We start from the raw sequence: 14,549 nt of genomic DNA on the forward strand, positions 1-14,549 counted from the left end.
TCATTGTAATTTGAGTGAGGGTCTTGATTCCAAAGGGCCAGTCTAAAGAGGCATGGGATATCACAATATAGAACACAGCTTTGAAAATAGAGTCAGCAGTAAGGAATGAAAGCAAGCTAGCTTTATTGAGAGGAAATACAATAGAAAGAAGCAATGGGGAAGAATGGTCACAAATCAGGTGGAACTGGGGCTCCAGTTGAAAAGGGGGCACCAAAATAAGGAATTCCTTTTTACCAAGTTCCTATCTGGATCAAGCAAGACAAGGCATCAAACAGAGGGAACCAGGAGCCTAGACTCAGTGTGCGGGTCAAGTTTTGGAGATTGGTACTGCTGAATCACGCTGGAGTGGGGAACACAGAATTTGAGACTGGTTGACATTCAAACTCTCTACGAGGGGGAAAAAGAGCTTTTGTAATTACTGTAGGCCTTGCTTTGGGGTGACTCAGGGGATCTGAGACTCTTTGGCAGCTTCTTCATTTGTTTGGTGGAAGTGAGAAACGCTATTGGGATCTTTACACATGTTTTAAGGAAGGATATTGATACACGTACGATGTACAGAATGTAATCAGAATGTGTCAAATTCTCAAAGAGATAGGAATAGCAGATCATCCTATTTGTCTCCTCAGGAACCTTTATGTGGGTCAAGAAGCAATAGGTAGAACCAAACATGGAACAATGAATTAGTTTAAGATTGGAAAAGGAGTATGACAAGGTTGATATTGTTACCTGATTTATTTAACTTTTATGTAAAGTATATCATGCAAAATGCCAAAAGAAATGTCAACAATCTTAGACATTCAGGTGAAACCACTGGGCAGAAAGTGGGGGGAATTAAGAAGCCTCTTGATGAAAGTGAAAGGGAAAGTGTAAAAGCTGGCTTGAAGTTTAATGTAAAAGCAAAAACAAAAACAAAAACAAAAACTAAAAACAAAGAAACAAAAATAAACTTATGATCTTGGTAACTGGTCCCATTAATAAAGGCAAATAAAGGGAGAAGAAATGAAATCAGTGTCAGATTTTATATTATTGGGCTCAAAGACCACTACAGATGACAACTGCAGCTATAAAATTAAAAGATACTCCTTTGGAGGAAAGCTTTGGCAAATCTGGACATCGTACTAGAAAGCAAAGATATCTTCTTGCCAACAAAGATCTGTATAATTGAAGTTAGGATTTTTCCAGTAGCAATGTATGGCTGCAAGTTGCTGTTTAGTCATTTTTCAGTCTTGTCTGACTCTTTGTGACCCCACTTAGGGTTTTCTTGGCAAATATATTGGAGCGGTTTGCCATTTCCTTCTTCGTTTCATTTTACAGATGAGCAAACTGAGGCAAATGGGGTCAAATGACTTGCCCAGAGTCACACTGCTTCCTGTCTGAGGCCAGATTTTAATTCAGAAAAATGAGTCTTCCTGACTTCAGGCGTGGCACACTGTGCCACCTAACTGTCCCAATGGCTATGAGAGTTGGACTATAATGAAAGTTGAGTGCTGCAGTTGATGTTTTCGAATTGTGGTGATGGAGAAGACTTTTAAGAGTCTCTTGGACAGCAAGGAGGTCAAATCAATATATACTTAAAGAAATTAATTCAGGCTATTCACTGGAAGGGTGAATACTGATGCTGAAGCTTAAATACTTTGACCACATAATGAGAAAATGTTTGTTTGTTGTTTATCCTTCATTCTTGAAGAAGGCCAATGACATCAGGAAGTTGATGTCTTGAATTGAAACCAAATAGGATTTAAGTGAGGAAGGGCTGTACAAAGTCACCAGCCTCACTCTCTTCCAGAACCATCTGGGTCTAGTGGCAAGACATAAATTAGGATGACTGGAGATGGCCCCAGACACAGTGGAAGACTTTGACCTTTTTAAGCTAAGGTCTCTCCCAGATTTCAGTTTCTCTGAAGTAACATCCATTCAGTGATTAAGGTTAGGTAAGAAATGAGGCAAAAAAAATGACCTCTTTTACCTACTCAAAGAAAAGACCCTGATGTTGGGAAAGATTGAAGGCAAAAGTAAAAGGAGATGGCAGATAATGAAATGGGTAGATAGTATCATGGAAGCGACGAAGATGAACTTGGGCAGATTTTGAGAGATAGTGGAGCATGGAAGGGCCTGGCTTACTGTGGTCCAAGGGGTCAAGAAGAATCAGACACAACTGAACAACAGCAACAACGAATCAGAATGACAAAGAGCCTCAAATTCATGGCACTTGGGATCCTGCAGAGAACTCCTGTTTGGGTTGCTTTAAATGCCCTTTGAGGCCCCTTCCAAAACAGAGATTTTGTAATCTTCTAACTTTTTTTTAGCATTTATATAGTGTTTTGAACTTTGCAGAGTTCTTTATCAATGCTAACTCAGTTGATCCTCACAACTCCATAAGGGAGGTGCCATTATTATTATTCCAATTTTATACAAGAGAAAACTGAGGCAGACAGAAGTTAACTGATTTGCCCAGGGACACATAACTAATAAGTATGTTGAGGAAGGGTTTGTATTCCTAAGCGCAGTTCCTTAACCTTATCTATCCACTGTGCTACCTAGGTATACACTTACTCTGAGCAAAACACTGTTCCAAATCCTGCAAAAGAAACAGAAAAGTATAATATTCATTCCTCAGGGAGACAATAATTGGCAGAAATTAGTAATATCTAGTTTGTAGAAGAAAGGCAGCATGGTACATTGGGAAGAGTGCTGGATTTTGAGTACTGGGTTCAAATCCTCACTCTGACACTTAATACTTTTGTGACCTTGGCTAAGTTGCCTTTGTTGCTGTCATTTTTCTCATCTTAAAAAATGATTGGGTTGAACGAGGTGGCCACTGAGGTACCTTCTAACTCTCACTCTTTGCTTCCACCATCCTAAGAGATACAATCAAAAATGGTATATCATTAATGTTGAGTGAGTGGTTTGACAATGTCATTGGTTAGAACTATAACTGTGAGAGGGGAGTCTCATCTCCATTCAAGATTAATGCCAATAATCCAATAAACATTTATTAAACATCTGCTATGTGCCAAGTACTGAGCTAAGCACTGTGGTTACAACTAATAATAATAAAAAAAAGACAATCCTTGCCCACAAGGGGCTTAAAATCTAATGAGAGGAGACACAACACAAAAGGAGACCAGAAAGGGGATAGGTACTTGGCATGAGGGGCATCTTGTTCCATGGAGTTGTAAAAAACAAGTGGAGTGGAAGATTACAGAGTGGAGTGAATCCAAAAGTCCAATTTCTTCCCTCTGTAAAGGAAGGTATTAGGAGAAGTTTGGTGCTCCAACCTCCAGCCCTCCAATTAGAGGAGAGAAGAAGCTATTGGAGGTGATGCCAGTTAAGGCTTGAACTAGAAGCAAGGTGATGAAATTAGAGGTGATGAGCTTAACCTGGGAAGGGCATCATGCTAAAAAAACAGGCAGGGCAGCAGATTCATGCTTCAGGAAGGGTCATTGAAACCTGTTTCCTGTAGAGGCATCAAGAGCCTGTAAGGAAAGTCAGCTGAGAATCTCTTTGAGTAGCGTGCAACGCATATCACATACATAAGTTGTCTTGTTGTTCATCCTTCATTTTTGAAGAGGACCAATGACATCATAGGACAATATTTTGACTTGCACATAAATTGGATTTAAGTGAGGCAAAGTTGCACAAAGTCTTCAGCCTCACTCTCTCTTCCAGGGTCCACCAAGTTCAATGGCAAGGCAAAAGTAAAGACCACCAGGATGGGGACTGTGGCTCTCACATTATAGTGGACAGATGGTATGGGGGTAGATGGTAGGGGACTACAGGAAGGGGCTGGATGGAACATCTCCATGAATAATGGGTTAATTTTATATATCAAGGGAAAACAGCACAATGTCATTAGGCTCAGATCTTTCTATTTTTGGGGACTCTGCCCTGTCTAATTGTAGTTAGTATAAATCAGGATATATTTTAGTCCCTATCCAAGAGAAAAAGGCACAGATCCATATTGCCTTGTTCCATCTAAGTAGGAACAAGATGATTTGACATTGAAATTGAATGAAAATTCAAAGGGAAAGGAAGTCATACCCTAATGTAGGCCCTCCTTACCCATCCCTTAGACCTAAGATATCAACCTCAAAAAGAAATGGAGGCTACTAAACAGTTGAGAAGGATCCCTGGAGGCTGCATATTGACAGTTTTAAAATGTAATGACATCTACATTTTATTTTAAGATTTATTTTGTTAAATATTTATCAATTATATTTTAATCTAGTTCTGGCTACTCTCCAGAGTGTTGCTGACTTCAGTGGCAGTGTGTGTGATACCTTTTTCTTAGATGCTTAACTATTACGATGAGGTGTATGTTAGAGCTCAAGACAGCTTGAGAGAGCCAATTATAAAATTTTCAGTGTGAGTATTTATGGCTCAGAAATTAGCAAGCACTACAAATCAAAGTTTGATTTATTATTCTGTTGTTTGTCTAGACTTAAGAAAATTATGGAGAAAACTTTAATAATTTACTGGCACAACAATAAATTCCTTCTTGGTCTTTCTGCCTCTAGTTGCTTCTCTCTACCATCCATCCTCCATAGATCTATCAAAATGGTATTCTGAAAACACAAGCCTGACCCTGCCACTCCCTTACTCAGAAATCCTCATTAGTTCTCTATTGTTCGTAGTATATCTTAAAAAAAAAAAAGACTTAAAATCAAATTGAAATAAGTAAAAAACAAAAACAACAAAACAAAATAAAACCAAAAATCTCTTAGTATGTCATGGCTTAGCCCACCATAATTTGGCTTCCACCTAAATTACTAGTTTTTTTCCCTATTACTTCCCTTCATATAATTGTATCAGTCAAAGTGGCTTAACCACAGGTGTGTTCTGGAGCAAGCTCAGAAAGGCTACCAAGGAAGGGAATAACCACTTATGTGGCTCTTCCTATGTGGCAGTCACTGTGCTAAGAAATATATGTGTGTGTGTATACACATATTATATATAATATATGATATATGTGTGTATGTATATGTATGCATATACAACATGCACATGTATATATAGATGTGCATGTACACACATACATATATACACATATACATGCACATATATATGTACACACACATATGTGTATAATCTCATTGTATCCTTACAGCAACCTCCAAGCTAGGTGCTATTGTTATCCCTGTTTTAGAGTTAAGAAAAAATGAGGCAGCAGAGGTATGGTGACTTGTCCAGGGTTACACAGCTAGCAAGTGTCTAAAGTCAGATTTGAGATCATGTCTTCCTGACTCCAAGCCCAACTGTCTATCTGCTGTGTCATGTAGCTGCCTCTAAGAGCTGATTGTTCAATCTTCAGTGTGAGTGTTTATCTACACATTAGAAATTGACAAATGCTCTGAATAAGGGTTTCATTGATTGTTTCAGTACTGTCAAGATTTAAGAAAGTCATGGGAAAATGTTAATAATATAGCTGAAACTTGAAAGTGTGTCATGGGTGTATTTCTTTTTTTCTTAGAGAGTGGGTTGTTAAACATTTGCCAGCACATTGCTGCCTATTAGCTTTACTTCAGACACAGTTCTACTTCCTTGCCTTTGAGCAGATGGTTCACTCTGTGGAGTCTTTACTCTATCTTCACCTCTTCTCTGACAGTCCCAGCTTCCCTCAAAGCCCAACTCAGGTAACGCGGGCTTCAGGGTGTCCCAAAAGTCTTGGTGCATCTTTAAGCTCAAAGCTGTGGTGTATGTGGATTGGTCTGATGAAGGAGAAGTGAGAACTAGGACAGGAAAGAGGCTGATCTTCTTCTGATGAGATATTGAAGCACAATCTGTTCTTTTGGAAGGTGAAGGGCTCCTGTCATGCAAGAACCTGCAATAAAAAAGTATTTTGGTGTTAAGTTTTTAAACTGAAAAAAAAAATCTTCTCACATCATTCCATACTTTTTATTTTTGCTCTCTTTCTCTGTCTCTCTCTCTGTTTCTGTCTCTGTCTGTCTCTGTCTCTTATCTTGTAGGGTCCTACTCACACAATGCTGAGGGCTGATTAGAACTATTTCTGAGATCGAGTAACATTTTTTTTCTCCATTTAAAACAAATTTTGAACTTCACAAACATCAAACAAAAAATGAGCACTTCCAAAGATTTATATTTTTAACAAAGCAGCAGTCTGGTTATAGTGGAATTTTAATTACAAAACATCTCTAGCCTAGTGGATACAGAAAAAGAAAAAACCTTGGATAACAAAACTAAATAAAAATCACAGAACTATTTGCATATGAAGAGAAATCCCCTGAGTCAGCACACAGGACAATAATAACAATGATGATAATAAGTAGAGCTGAGTATAGCTTCCAATTTAAAGAGACAGCCATAACCAAATATCTTTAAAACATTTGATGTGCACGACTGACATCAGGTTATTTTGCTCCACTGAAAATCACACTGAATAGCTTCTGCATAGCTCAATGACATTCTGATTAGAACATGGGACGTGGAGGATCTGAGTTTTAATCTGACCTCAGACTCAGCGAATTTTTGACCTCTGGCCAGGTCACTTAGCTTCTTCTTAACCTCAGTTTTCTCATCTGAAAAATGGGAATAATAAGAATATCTACCTCCCAGAACTGTAGTGAGCACAGAACGAGATGATATTTGTAAAGTGCTTTGCAAACCTTATAGGATAGATAGTCCTTAGCAGCTTGGAGGAATAGCTATGACCCAGGTGGCCTTAAAAAAAAAAACAAAACCAAAAAACCAAAAAAACACCAAAACTAAATTCTTAGAAAGAAGTCTTCCCTGGAAATTGAGAAGAGAGACAGATTTGGAGAAAGAGACTGGTTCCTGAAAGAATAGCTCTTTCCTTTTCCCTTTTGCACGTCTTCAAGTTTATAGCTGGGATGGGACAACGGTTTTTCTTTCTCCTAACCTTTCTTGCAATCCCATCAGCATGTCTTTCAGTAGAGCAAATCTCCCTGCAGATATCACTATGCCCAGCAAAGAACGAGCTGAGTGAGTCTAGCTCCAGAACTGAATTAAGTTGTGGAGAGTTCACAGGTATGAGGAACCCAGAGAGGAGCTCCTTTGCTGCTTAAAGGAAAAAAAAAAAAAAAAAGAAAATGCTGACACTTTCCAATGAATTTCGCCATCACCGATAGAGAACACTTCTTTGTAACAAATACGTTCAGTTAAGCAAAACAAATCAAGACATTGGTCACAGCTAAGCACAATCCTCATCTGTTGTACCCGGTATCGTACAAGCTCTCTGCTAAAAGGCACACTTCGCCAACAGTCTTTGAAGTCATGACTGGTCACAGCATTGATTGGAGCTCTGAAGTCTTCAGTTTGTTTTCCTTTACATTTTTGCAGTCATCGCCTAAGCTACCCTGTCTCTGCTTACTTTGCTCTGTAGGAGTTCATAAGTCTTTCCAAGTTTTCCTGAGTTCTTATTTGCCATAAGTGGGGCCCACTTTCTTCTAATTCTTGGCTAAACAAAAAAATGCTGCTTTCAAATATCTCTGTACATTGCTATCATTCCATCTTCAGAAATCATGGAAAGTTGGTTAGGTTGCTTCGGGGGAAAAATGGTTCTATATACAGAAAATTCTGATCCTTACCTCTGCTGGTGATCATTCTCCAGGTGGCCTGTGTTTTTAAGCAACCAGGCAGATTCTGAATATATAAATATATATGTGTATGTATATGTGTGTATATATACACACATGTACATATATATATATGTACATGTGTGTGGCTATATATATATATATATACATAGAGAGAGAAAGAGAGAGAGAGAGACAAAGAGAGATGGAGAGAGAAAGATAGATAGAGTATCTATTTCTTTTTTTCAGTTCTTTTTAGAGAAACAGCTCTTGGAAAATGATAATGACAGTAATAATAACAGGCTCTGGTGTGTATACAAACCCTTTTTATTTTGATTGGCTGGGTGTCAACCAAGGAATTCTATATTAACAAAGGGTCATCAGAGAGCTAGCTTGGCATCACCTCATCCTTTTCAGACACTGACATTGATCATTCTTGATCGCCAAAGTTCAGGAAGCCCCCACTGATAGAATATAAAACACAGTAAGAACTCATTTCTGTTGGACCTAGTTGCTGCCTTGAAGTGGTTTTGATAATTCCCTGTTGATTGAGGATTAAAAAATACCTGAATGAAATATTTTGGAAGGGGTGTGCAAATGGTTAACTTATGATTTGATTATAGCTTTATGAAGTGGGAAGAAACTTCTTGAGATCATTTAGTCCAACCTTTTCTTTTTACAGATTTGAAAACTGAGGTCTAGAAGTTGTTCCAGGTCACAGATCTCATAAATAGCAGATACTGGATTATAATCACAATCTTCTGTGATATATAATCACATATATATTTGTGAGATATATATATATATATATATATATTTTTTTTTTTTTTTAGGCAATTGGGGTTAAGTGACTTGCCCAGGGTCACACAGCTAGTAATTGTCAAGTGTTGCTGTCCCAGAAAAATGTGATATTGACAAGGTATTATCAATACCTGGGCAATAGTGACTCTAAGCCAGTCAACTAACTTGTAGTGCCCGAGGCAACTATCTAAGATTTGACATTTCGGAACTATTATGGATCTATATGGGAAGAGGGACTTCTCTTCCTCCCGTGTAGGGAGTTCTCTTTACAGATAAAATCATAGATCTGAGCTTTGGAATCAAGATCTGAGTTCAAACCTAGCCTCAGCCAGTTCTAGTCTAGTATGCTTTAATGCTTCTTTTGAAAACCTGAATTTGTTCCGATTGAATTGATATGGAAACAATTTGATTGTAACATGAATTTTGTGTTTCCTTCTCCCAAACTGTCCAGATCTCTTAGAATCAGAGAGCAGAATAGAAGTAGAAAAAAATTCACCATGACCTCTCAAAAGAAACCCCCAAATGAAAACTCCCAAGAAACTTACGGCCAAAATCTAGAACTTCCAGGTGAAAGGAAAAATACTGTAAGAAATCAGAAAGAAAGAACTCACATACCAAGGAGCCATAGTCCAAATCACAAATAATTTAGCAGCCACCAGTATGAAGAAAAAAGATCTTGGATTATGATATTCCTGAAGGAAAAGCATATGAGCTAAAACCAAAAATGACTTACCCAGAAAAACTAAGTATAGTCTTATATGGGAAAAATGGACTTTTAAATGAAACAGAGGACTTCTAAGCATTTCTGAATAAAAGACAAGTGCATAAAAATTTTAGAGTTTCACACGGGAGTGAAAAGAAATTTTAGAAGGGTAAACATGGATGAATGAAGAAATACTATAATACCTGTGTCTGCTCTGAAACTTATTGTGAATGAAAATCATATGAAGGCCTGTTATGTTATGCTGATGTTAAACAAAAAAAGCGTGTTTAGTGCCTTTTTTTAAAAGACACAATTTATTGTATTTTGTTTTAAAAGCTTTTTATAATTTAGATGTTTCTGCATCTATTGATATTATCCTGAGATGTTGATTATGTTGTTATTTATCTTAATAATAGCCAATACTTTAAATCTCCTAGTTTTTTATACTTCCATTATCTCAAAATGCCCGTTTAAGACACTATTCAGAATTGCAACATTTTTGTTGCTAGTATAATGATGATATTAATAGTAATGGCTAACAACAATTTACATTTATATAGCATTTTAAGACATGAAAAGTATTTTACATTCGTGAATCTATTTGAGCCTTACAATAAAATTGTGATTTACTTACTGCATGTGTTAGAGTCTTTATTATGCAAATGAAGAAACTGAGACTCAGAGAGGTTGAATAAAATGCTAGAGGCATGATTTGATCCCATATCTTGCCCACTATAAGTTCAACAGTTTTTGTGTGATATCCTTCTGCCTTTGTAGAACTATGTAGAGTGATACAAAGTGTGCCCTTTGAGTTTGTTTTGCTGATACACCCGTAATCTGAAGAGCAAATTTTAGCAAGTCATTTCTGAGGTGATAGAATGATAGGAAGGACTGGCTTCAGAAATCAGAGATCAGTTATCTTGTACATTTTTTTTTCAGTAAACATTTCCATTTAATATACATAAGAACCAAATTGCACATATTAAATTTAGATTTTTCTTCATGAAATACACTCAAAGACAGGAAAGTCAACCTCAATTTGAAAACCTCTTATATTACTTTCAGAATGTGGAAAAATGCATGCATTTATATAAAACATTCAATTAATAAGTTTTAGAATCTTAACTAATCAGGTGCTTTCCATACAACAGTTCAACTTTTAAAAGTGTTTAATTAAAATTCAAGCATACCACCTCATTCAGTTTTTTCCTAGAAATTAATATAACTTAGCATAAACTTTTAAACTAAATGCTAAAAAATACTAAAGGAAGTCTTCCATAAACCCTATCCAGATTATACTTAAATTTTTGATTCTTTCTCATGCCTTAGATTATTAGTGTCTGTCACTTTCTTTGTTCTTGGATGGAAGATTTAAAAAAATAATTTCTGATTAGATTCCCCAAATTATAGTGCAATCACTTTCTTTAAGGGATTCTAAAATAATCTATTTTATGAACAAATGCTTTTCAGATTAAAATGATCATGGTTCATCTTTGTAACATATTAATCCTCCACTAATTTTTTTGTCCCTAACTACCTTGTTTCAGTTTTCCTGTTAATAAAGTTCCAAAAAGGGCAGCTAGGTGGTGCAGTGAATAGAGCTCTGACCTTGGAGTCAGGAGGACTTGAGTTCAAATCCAGTATCAGACACTTAACACTTAATAGCTGTGTGACCCTGGGCAAGTCACTTAACCCTGATTGCCTCACCAAAAAGAAAAAAAAAGTTCCAATAATTCCAAAAATATTTTAATAGTATTTAAACAGATGTTGAAAGATTTTACATATATATATATATACATATACATATATATATATACATATACACACACACACACACACACACACACACATATATATATATATATATATATATTATATATATCATAGATATTTAACATTGAGTATAATGGTCATTTCCCCTGGCTGGCAGGCGGTTCTTCCACTAAAGGCTCCCAGGGTTTCCATGTCAACATTTTTCTTGGCAGTGATAATTCATTTTTATCCTGGAGAATCACCTCTTCTAGCTGGCCAGCCTGAAGCTTATGCTCTAGTTTCTGAAGATCTGTTTCCTCTTTTCCCTTATTCAACCTTTCATTTGTAATCTGTTCTTTGTACTTTCTATAGGCTGCATTTGAGGGCATAAACTCAAGAGCATTAAGAACCTTCGAATATAATAATCCTAGATGCTCTTCTGGGGTCTCACATACTGCCAGTTCAACAAGACCCATGGTCTACAACTTTGGTCATTCCCAGTTAATCTGGTTGCCCTCCCCAGTCTACTAAGAGGGAAGGGGGAGTGAGAAGGAAAGAGGAGGGGGAGGGAGAGGGAAGAAGGAAGAAGAAAGGTGAGGAGGAAGAAAAAGGAGGATAGAAGGAGGGTGAAAGGAGAGAAAGAAAAGGGAGAAGGGGGAGTGGAAAAAGCCAATGCAGACATTATCAAAGGTAGCTGGGAGGCTCAGTGGCTAGAGTGCCAGGACTAGAGTCAAGAAGACCTGAGCTCAAATCCTTCCTAAGACACTGACTGTGTGACCTTATACAAGTCATTTAACCCTGTTTGCCTCAGTTTGCTGGAGAGGGAATGGCAAACCACTTTGGTATCTTGCCAAGAAAACCCCAAAATGAAGTCACAAAGAGTTGGACATGGCTGAAATGACCAAACAACAGGCATTATTAATGCTCCATTTTAAAAGTTTAAAAAGGTTTTAGGGGTGTCAAAAAGAAAAAAAAAGAAAACTATTCTCAGGCAAAAATTTGAAAAGCCAAATACAAGCTTTCTAATAATAATAATAAGTATTATTATTATTATTTTGAAAGAACTTAGGATGCAGGGTCTATATAAGGATAATGAACTTGAATTATCTGTCTACTTTGCATTTGCATTTGCTTTTTCTTGTATCATCTTGTTTTATGTTTGTTAAAAAACTCTTAGCTAAGATAATTCTTTTTTTAAAAAAAAATATTTATTTTTAGTTTTTGACATTCATTTCCACAAGATTTTGAGTTCTAAATTTTCTCCCCACCTCGCCCCTCCCCCACCCCACAATGGCATGCGTTCTGAATATCCTCTAATCTGTCCTCCATTCTATCTCCCCCCCCTTCTCTTATCCCCTTCCCCTTCTATTTTTCTGTAGGGCAGGATAGATGTCTATACAACATTTCCTATATTTCTTATTTCCCAGTTGCATGTGAAAATAATGTTTTTTTTAACATGTGTTTTTAAAACTTTGGGTTCCAATTTTCTCCCTTCCTCCCTCTCCATCCACCCTCAATGAAAAGGCAAGCAATTCAATACAAAACATTTCCATAGCAGTCATGTTGTAAAAAACTAACTATATTTCCCTTAATCCTATCCCATCTCCCCATTTATTCTATTCTCTCTTTTGACCCTGTCCCTCCTTAGAAGTGTTTGCTTCTGATTACCCCCTCCCCCAATCTGCCCTCCTCATCCCCCTGCTCTCTTGTCCCCTTCTCCCCCACCATTTTCCTGTAGGATAAGATACATTTCCATACTCAATTGAGTGTGTATGTTATTTCCTTCTTAAGCCAAATCCTATAAGAAGAGGATTCATTCATTCCCTCTCACCTTCCCCCATTTCTCCCCCACTATAAAAGCCTTTTTCTTGTCTGTTTTATGTGAGATAATTTACCCCATTATACTTCTCCCTTTCTCCTTCTCCCAGTATAATCCTCTCTCACCCCTTAATTTTATTTTTCAGATATCACCCCTTCATCTTCAACTCATCCTGTGCCCTCTATTTATCTATCTATGTATCTATCTACGTATCTATGTATCTATCTATCTATCTATACACATATATATGTGTGTGCGTATATATATATATATATATATATATATATATATATATATATAATTTTTTTCCCCTCTAACTACCCTAATACTGACAAAGGTCTCATGAGTTAAAATATCTTTCCATTCAGGAATGTAAACAGTTCAACCTTAATCTCTTATGATTTCTCTTTCCTATTTACCTCTTCATGTTTCACTTGAGTCTTGTATTTGAAAGTCAAATTTTCTATTTCTATTCAGCTCTGGTCTTTCCATCAAGAATGTTTGAAAGTCCTCTATTTCAATAAATGTCCATTTTTTCCGCTTGAAGGATTAAACTCTGTTTTACTGGGTAAGTGATTCTTGGTTGTAATCCTATCTCCTCTGCCCTCTGGAATATTATATTTCATGCCCTGGGGTCCCTTAAAGTAGAAGCTGCTAAATCTTGTGTTATCCTGATTGTATTTGCATAATACTTGAATTGTTTCTTTCTGGATGTTTGCAATATTTTCTCCTTGACCTGGGAACTCTGGAATTTGGCCACAATATTCCTAGGAGTTATCCTTTGGGGATCTCTTTCAGGAGGTGATGGGTGGATTCTTTCAATTTTCATTTCACCCTCTGGTTCTAAAATATCAGGGCAATTTTCCTTGAGAATTTTTTGAAAGATGATGTCTAGGCTCTTTTTTTTTACTTGATCATAGCTTTCAGATAGTGCAATAATTTTTAAATTCTCTCTCCTGGATCTATTTTCCAGGTCAGTTGTTTTTCTAGTGAGATATTTCACATTGTTTTCTATTTTTTCATTCTTTTGGATTTGTTTTGCAGTGTCTTGATTTCTCATAAAGTCACTAGCTTCCAGTTGCCCTATTCTAATTTTTAAGGAAGAATTTTCTTCAGTAAGCTTTTGGACTTCCTTTTCTATTTGGCCAATTTTGTTTTTTTAAGGTATTCTTCTCCTTATTGGCTTTTTGGACCTCTTTTGCCATTTTTGTTATTCTATGTTTTAAGGTGTTATTTCTTCAGTATTTTTTTTGGGGGGGTCTCCTTTAGCAAGCTGTTGACTTGTTTTTCATGATTTTCTTGTATCACACTTATTTTTCTTCCCAGATTTATCCTCTGCTTCTGTTGTTTCTCAGAATCCTTTTTGAGCTCTTCCATGGCCTGGGACTGATTCACATTTTTCTTGGAGACTTTGGATGTAGGAGTTTTGACTTTATTGTCTTCTTCTGGTTGTATGTTTTGATCTTCTTTGTTACCAGAGGAAGATTCTATGATCTGACTCTTTTTGTGCTGCTTGCTCGTGACCCCAGCCCATTACTTGAGTTATAAACTCATTATTAGTGTAGGGGTCCACTTCCAGTGTGGAGAATGTACTGTCTCAAGCTTCAGGGATTTTGTACAGCTGTTTTCAGAGATACTTCTAGGGACCTGTAAATTTTCAGTTCTTCCAAGGTGGTATGATAAGGGGTGAGGTGTTTACTCCTTTCCTGGCCTGTGCTCTGGCCTATGAGTGACTATAAGCACTTTTTTGTGCCTTGGAACTGTGAGAAGGATTTCCTCTCCACCACCACTACAAACTCCACCACACCAGCATTCCTTCTTGTCCCAGGACCGCCACCCAGAACTGTGACTCAGATCCAAGCATGGGCAAAGCAAGAGATTCCTGCCTCAGCACTGGTAAGGAGATCCCTGGAGTCCCCCT

General features: G+C 37.0%; 1 pseudogene; it reads right to left on the reverse strand.

Moving 5' to 3' along the window:
- Positions 1-267: 267 nt before the first annotated feature.
- Positions 268-11,285, reverse strand: LOC114024662 (annotated as a pseudogene).
- Positions 11,286-14,549: the final 3,264 nt, after the last annotated feature.

Source organism: Vombatus ursinus, unplaced genomic scaffold (genome assembly GCF_900497805.2).
Source record: "Vombatus ursinus unplaced genomic scaffold, bare-nosed wombat genome assembly UNPS02014822.1, whole genome shotgun sequence".
In the NCBI taxonomy this organism is placed as follows: Eukaryota; Metazoa; Chordata; class Mammalia; order Diprotodontia; family Vombatidae; genus Vombatus; species Vombatus ursinus.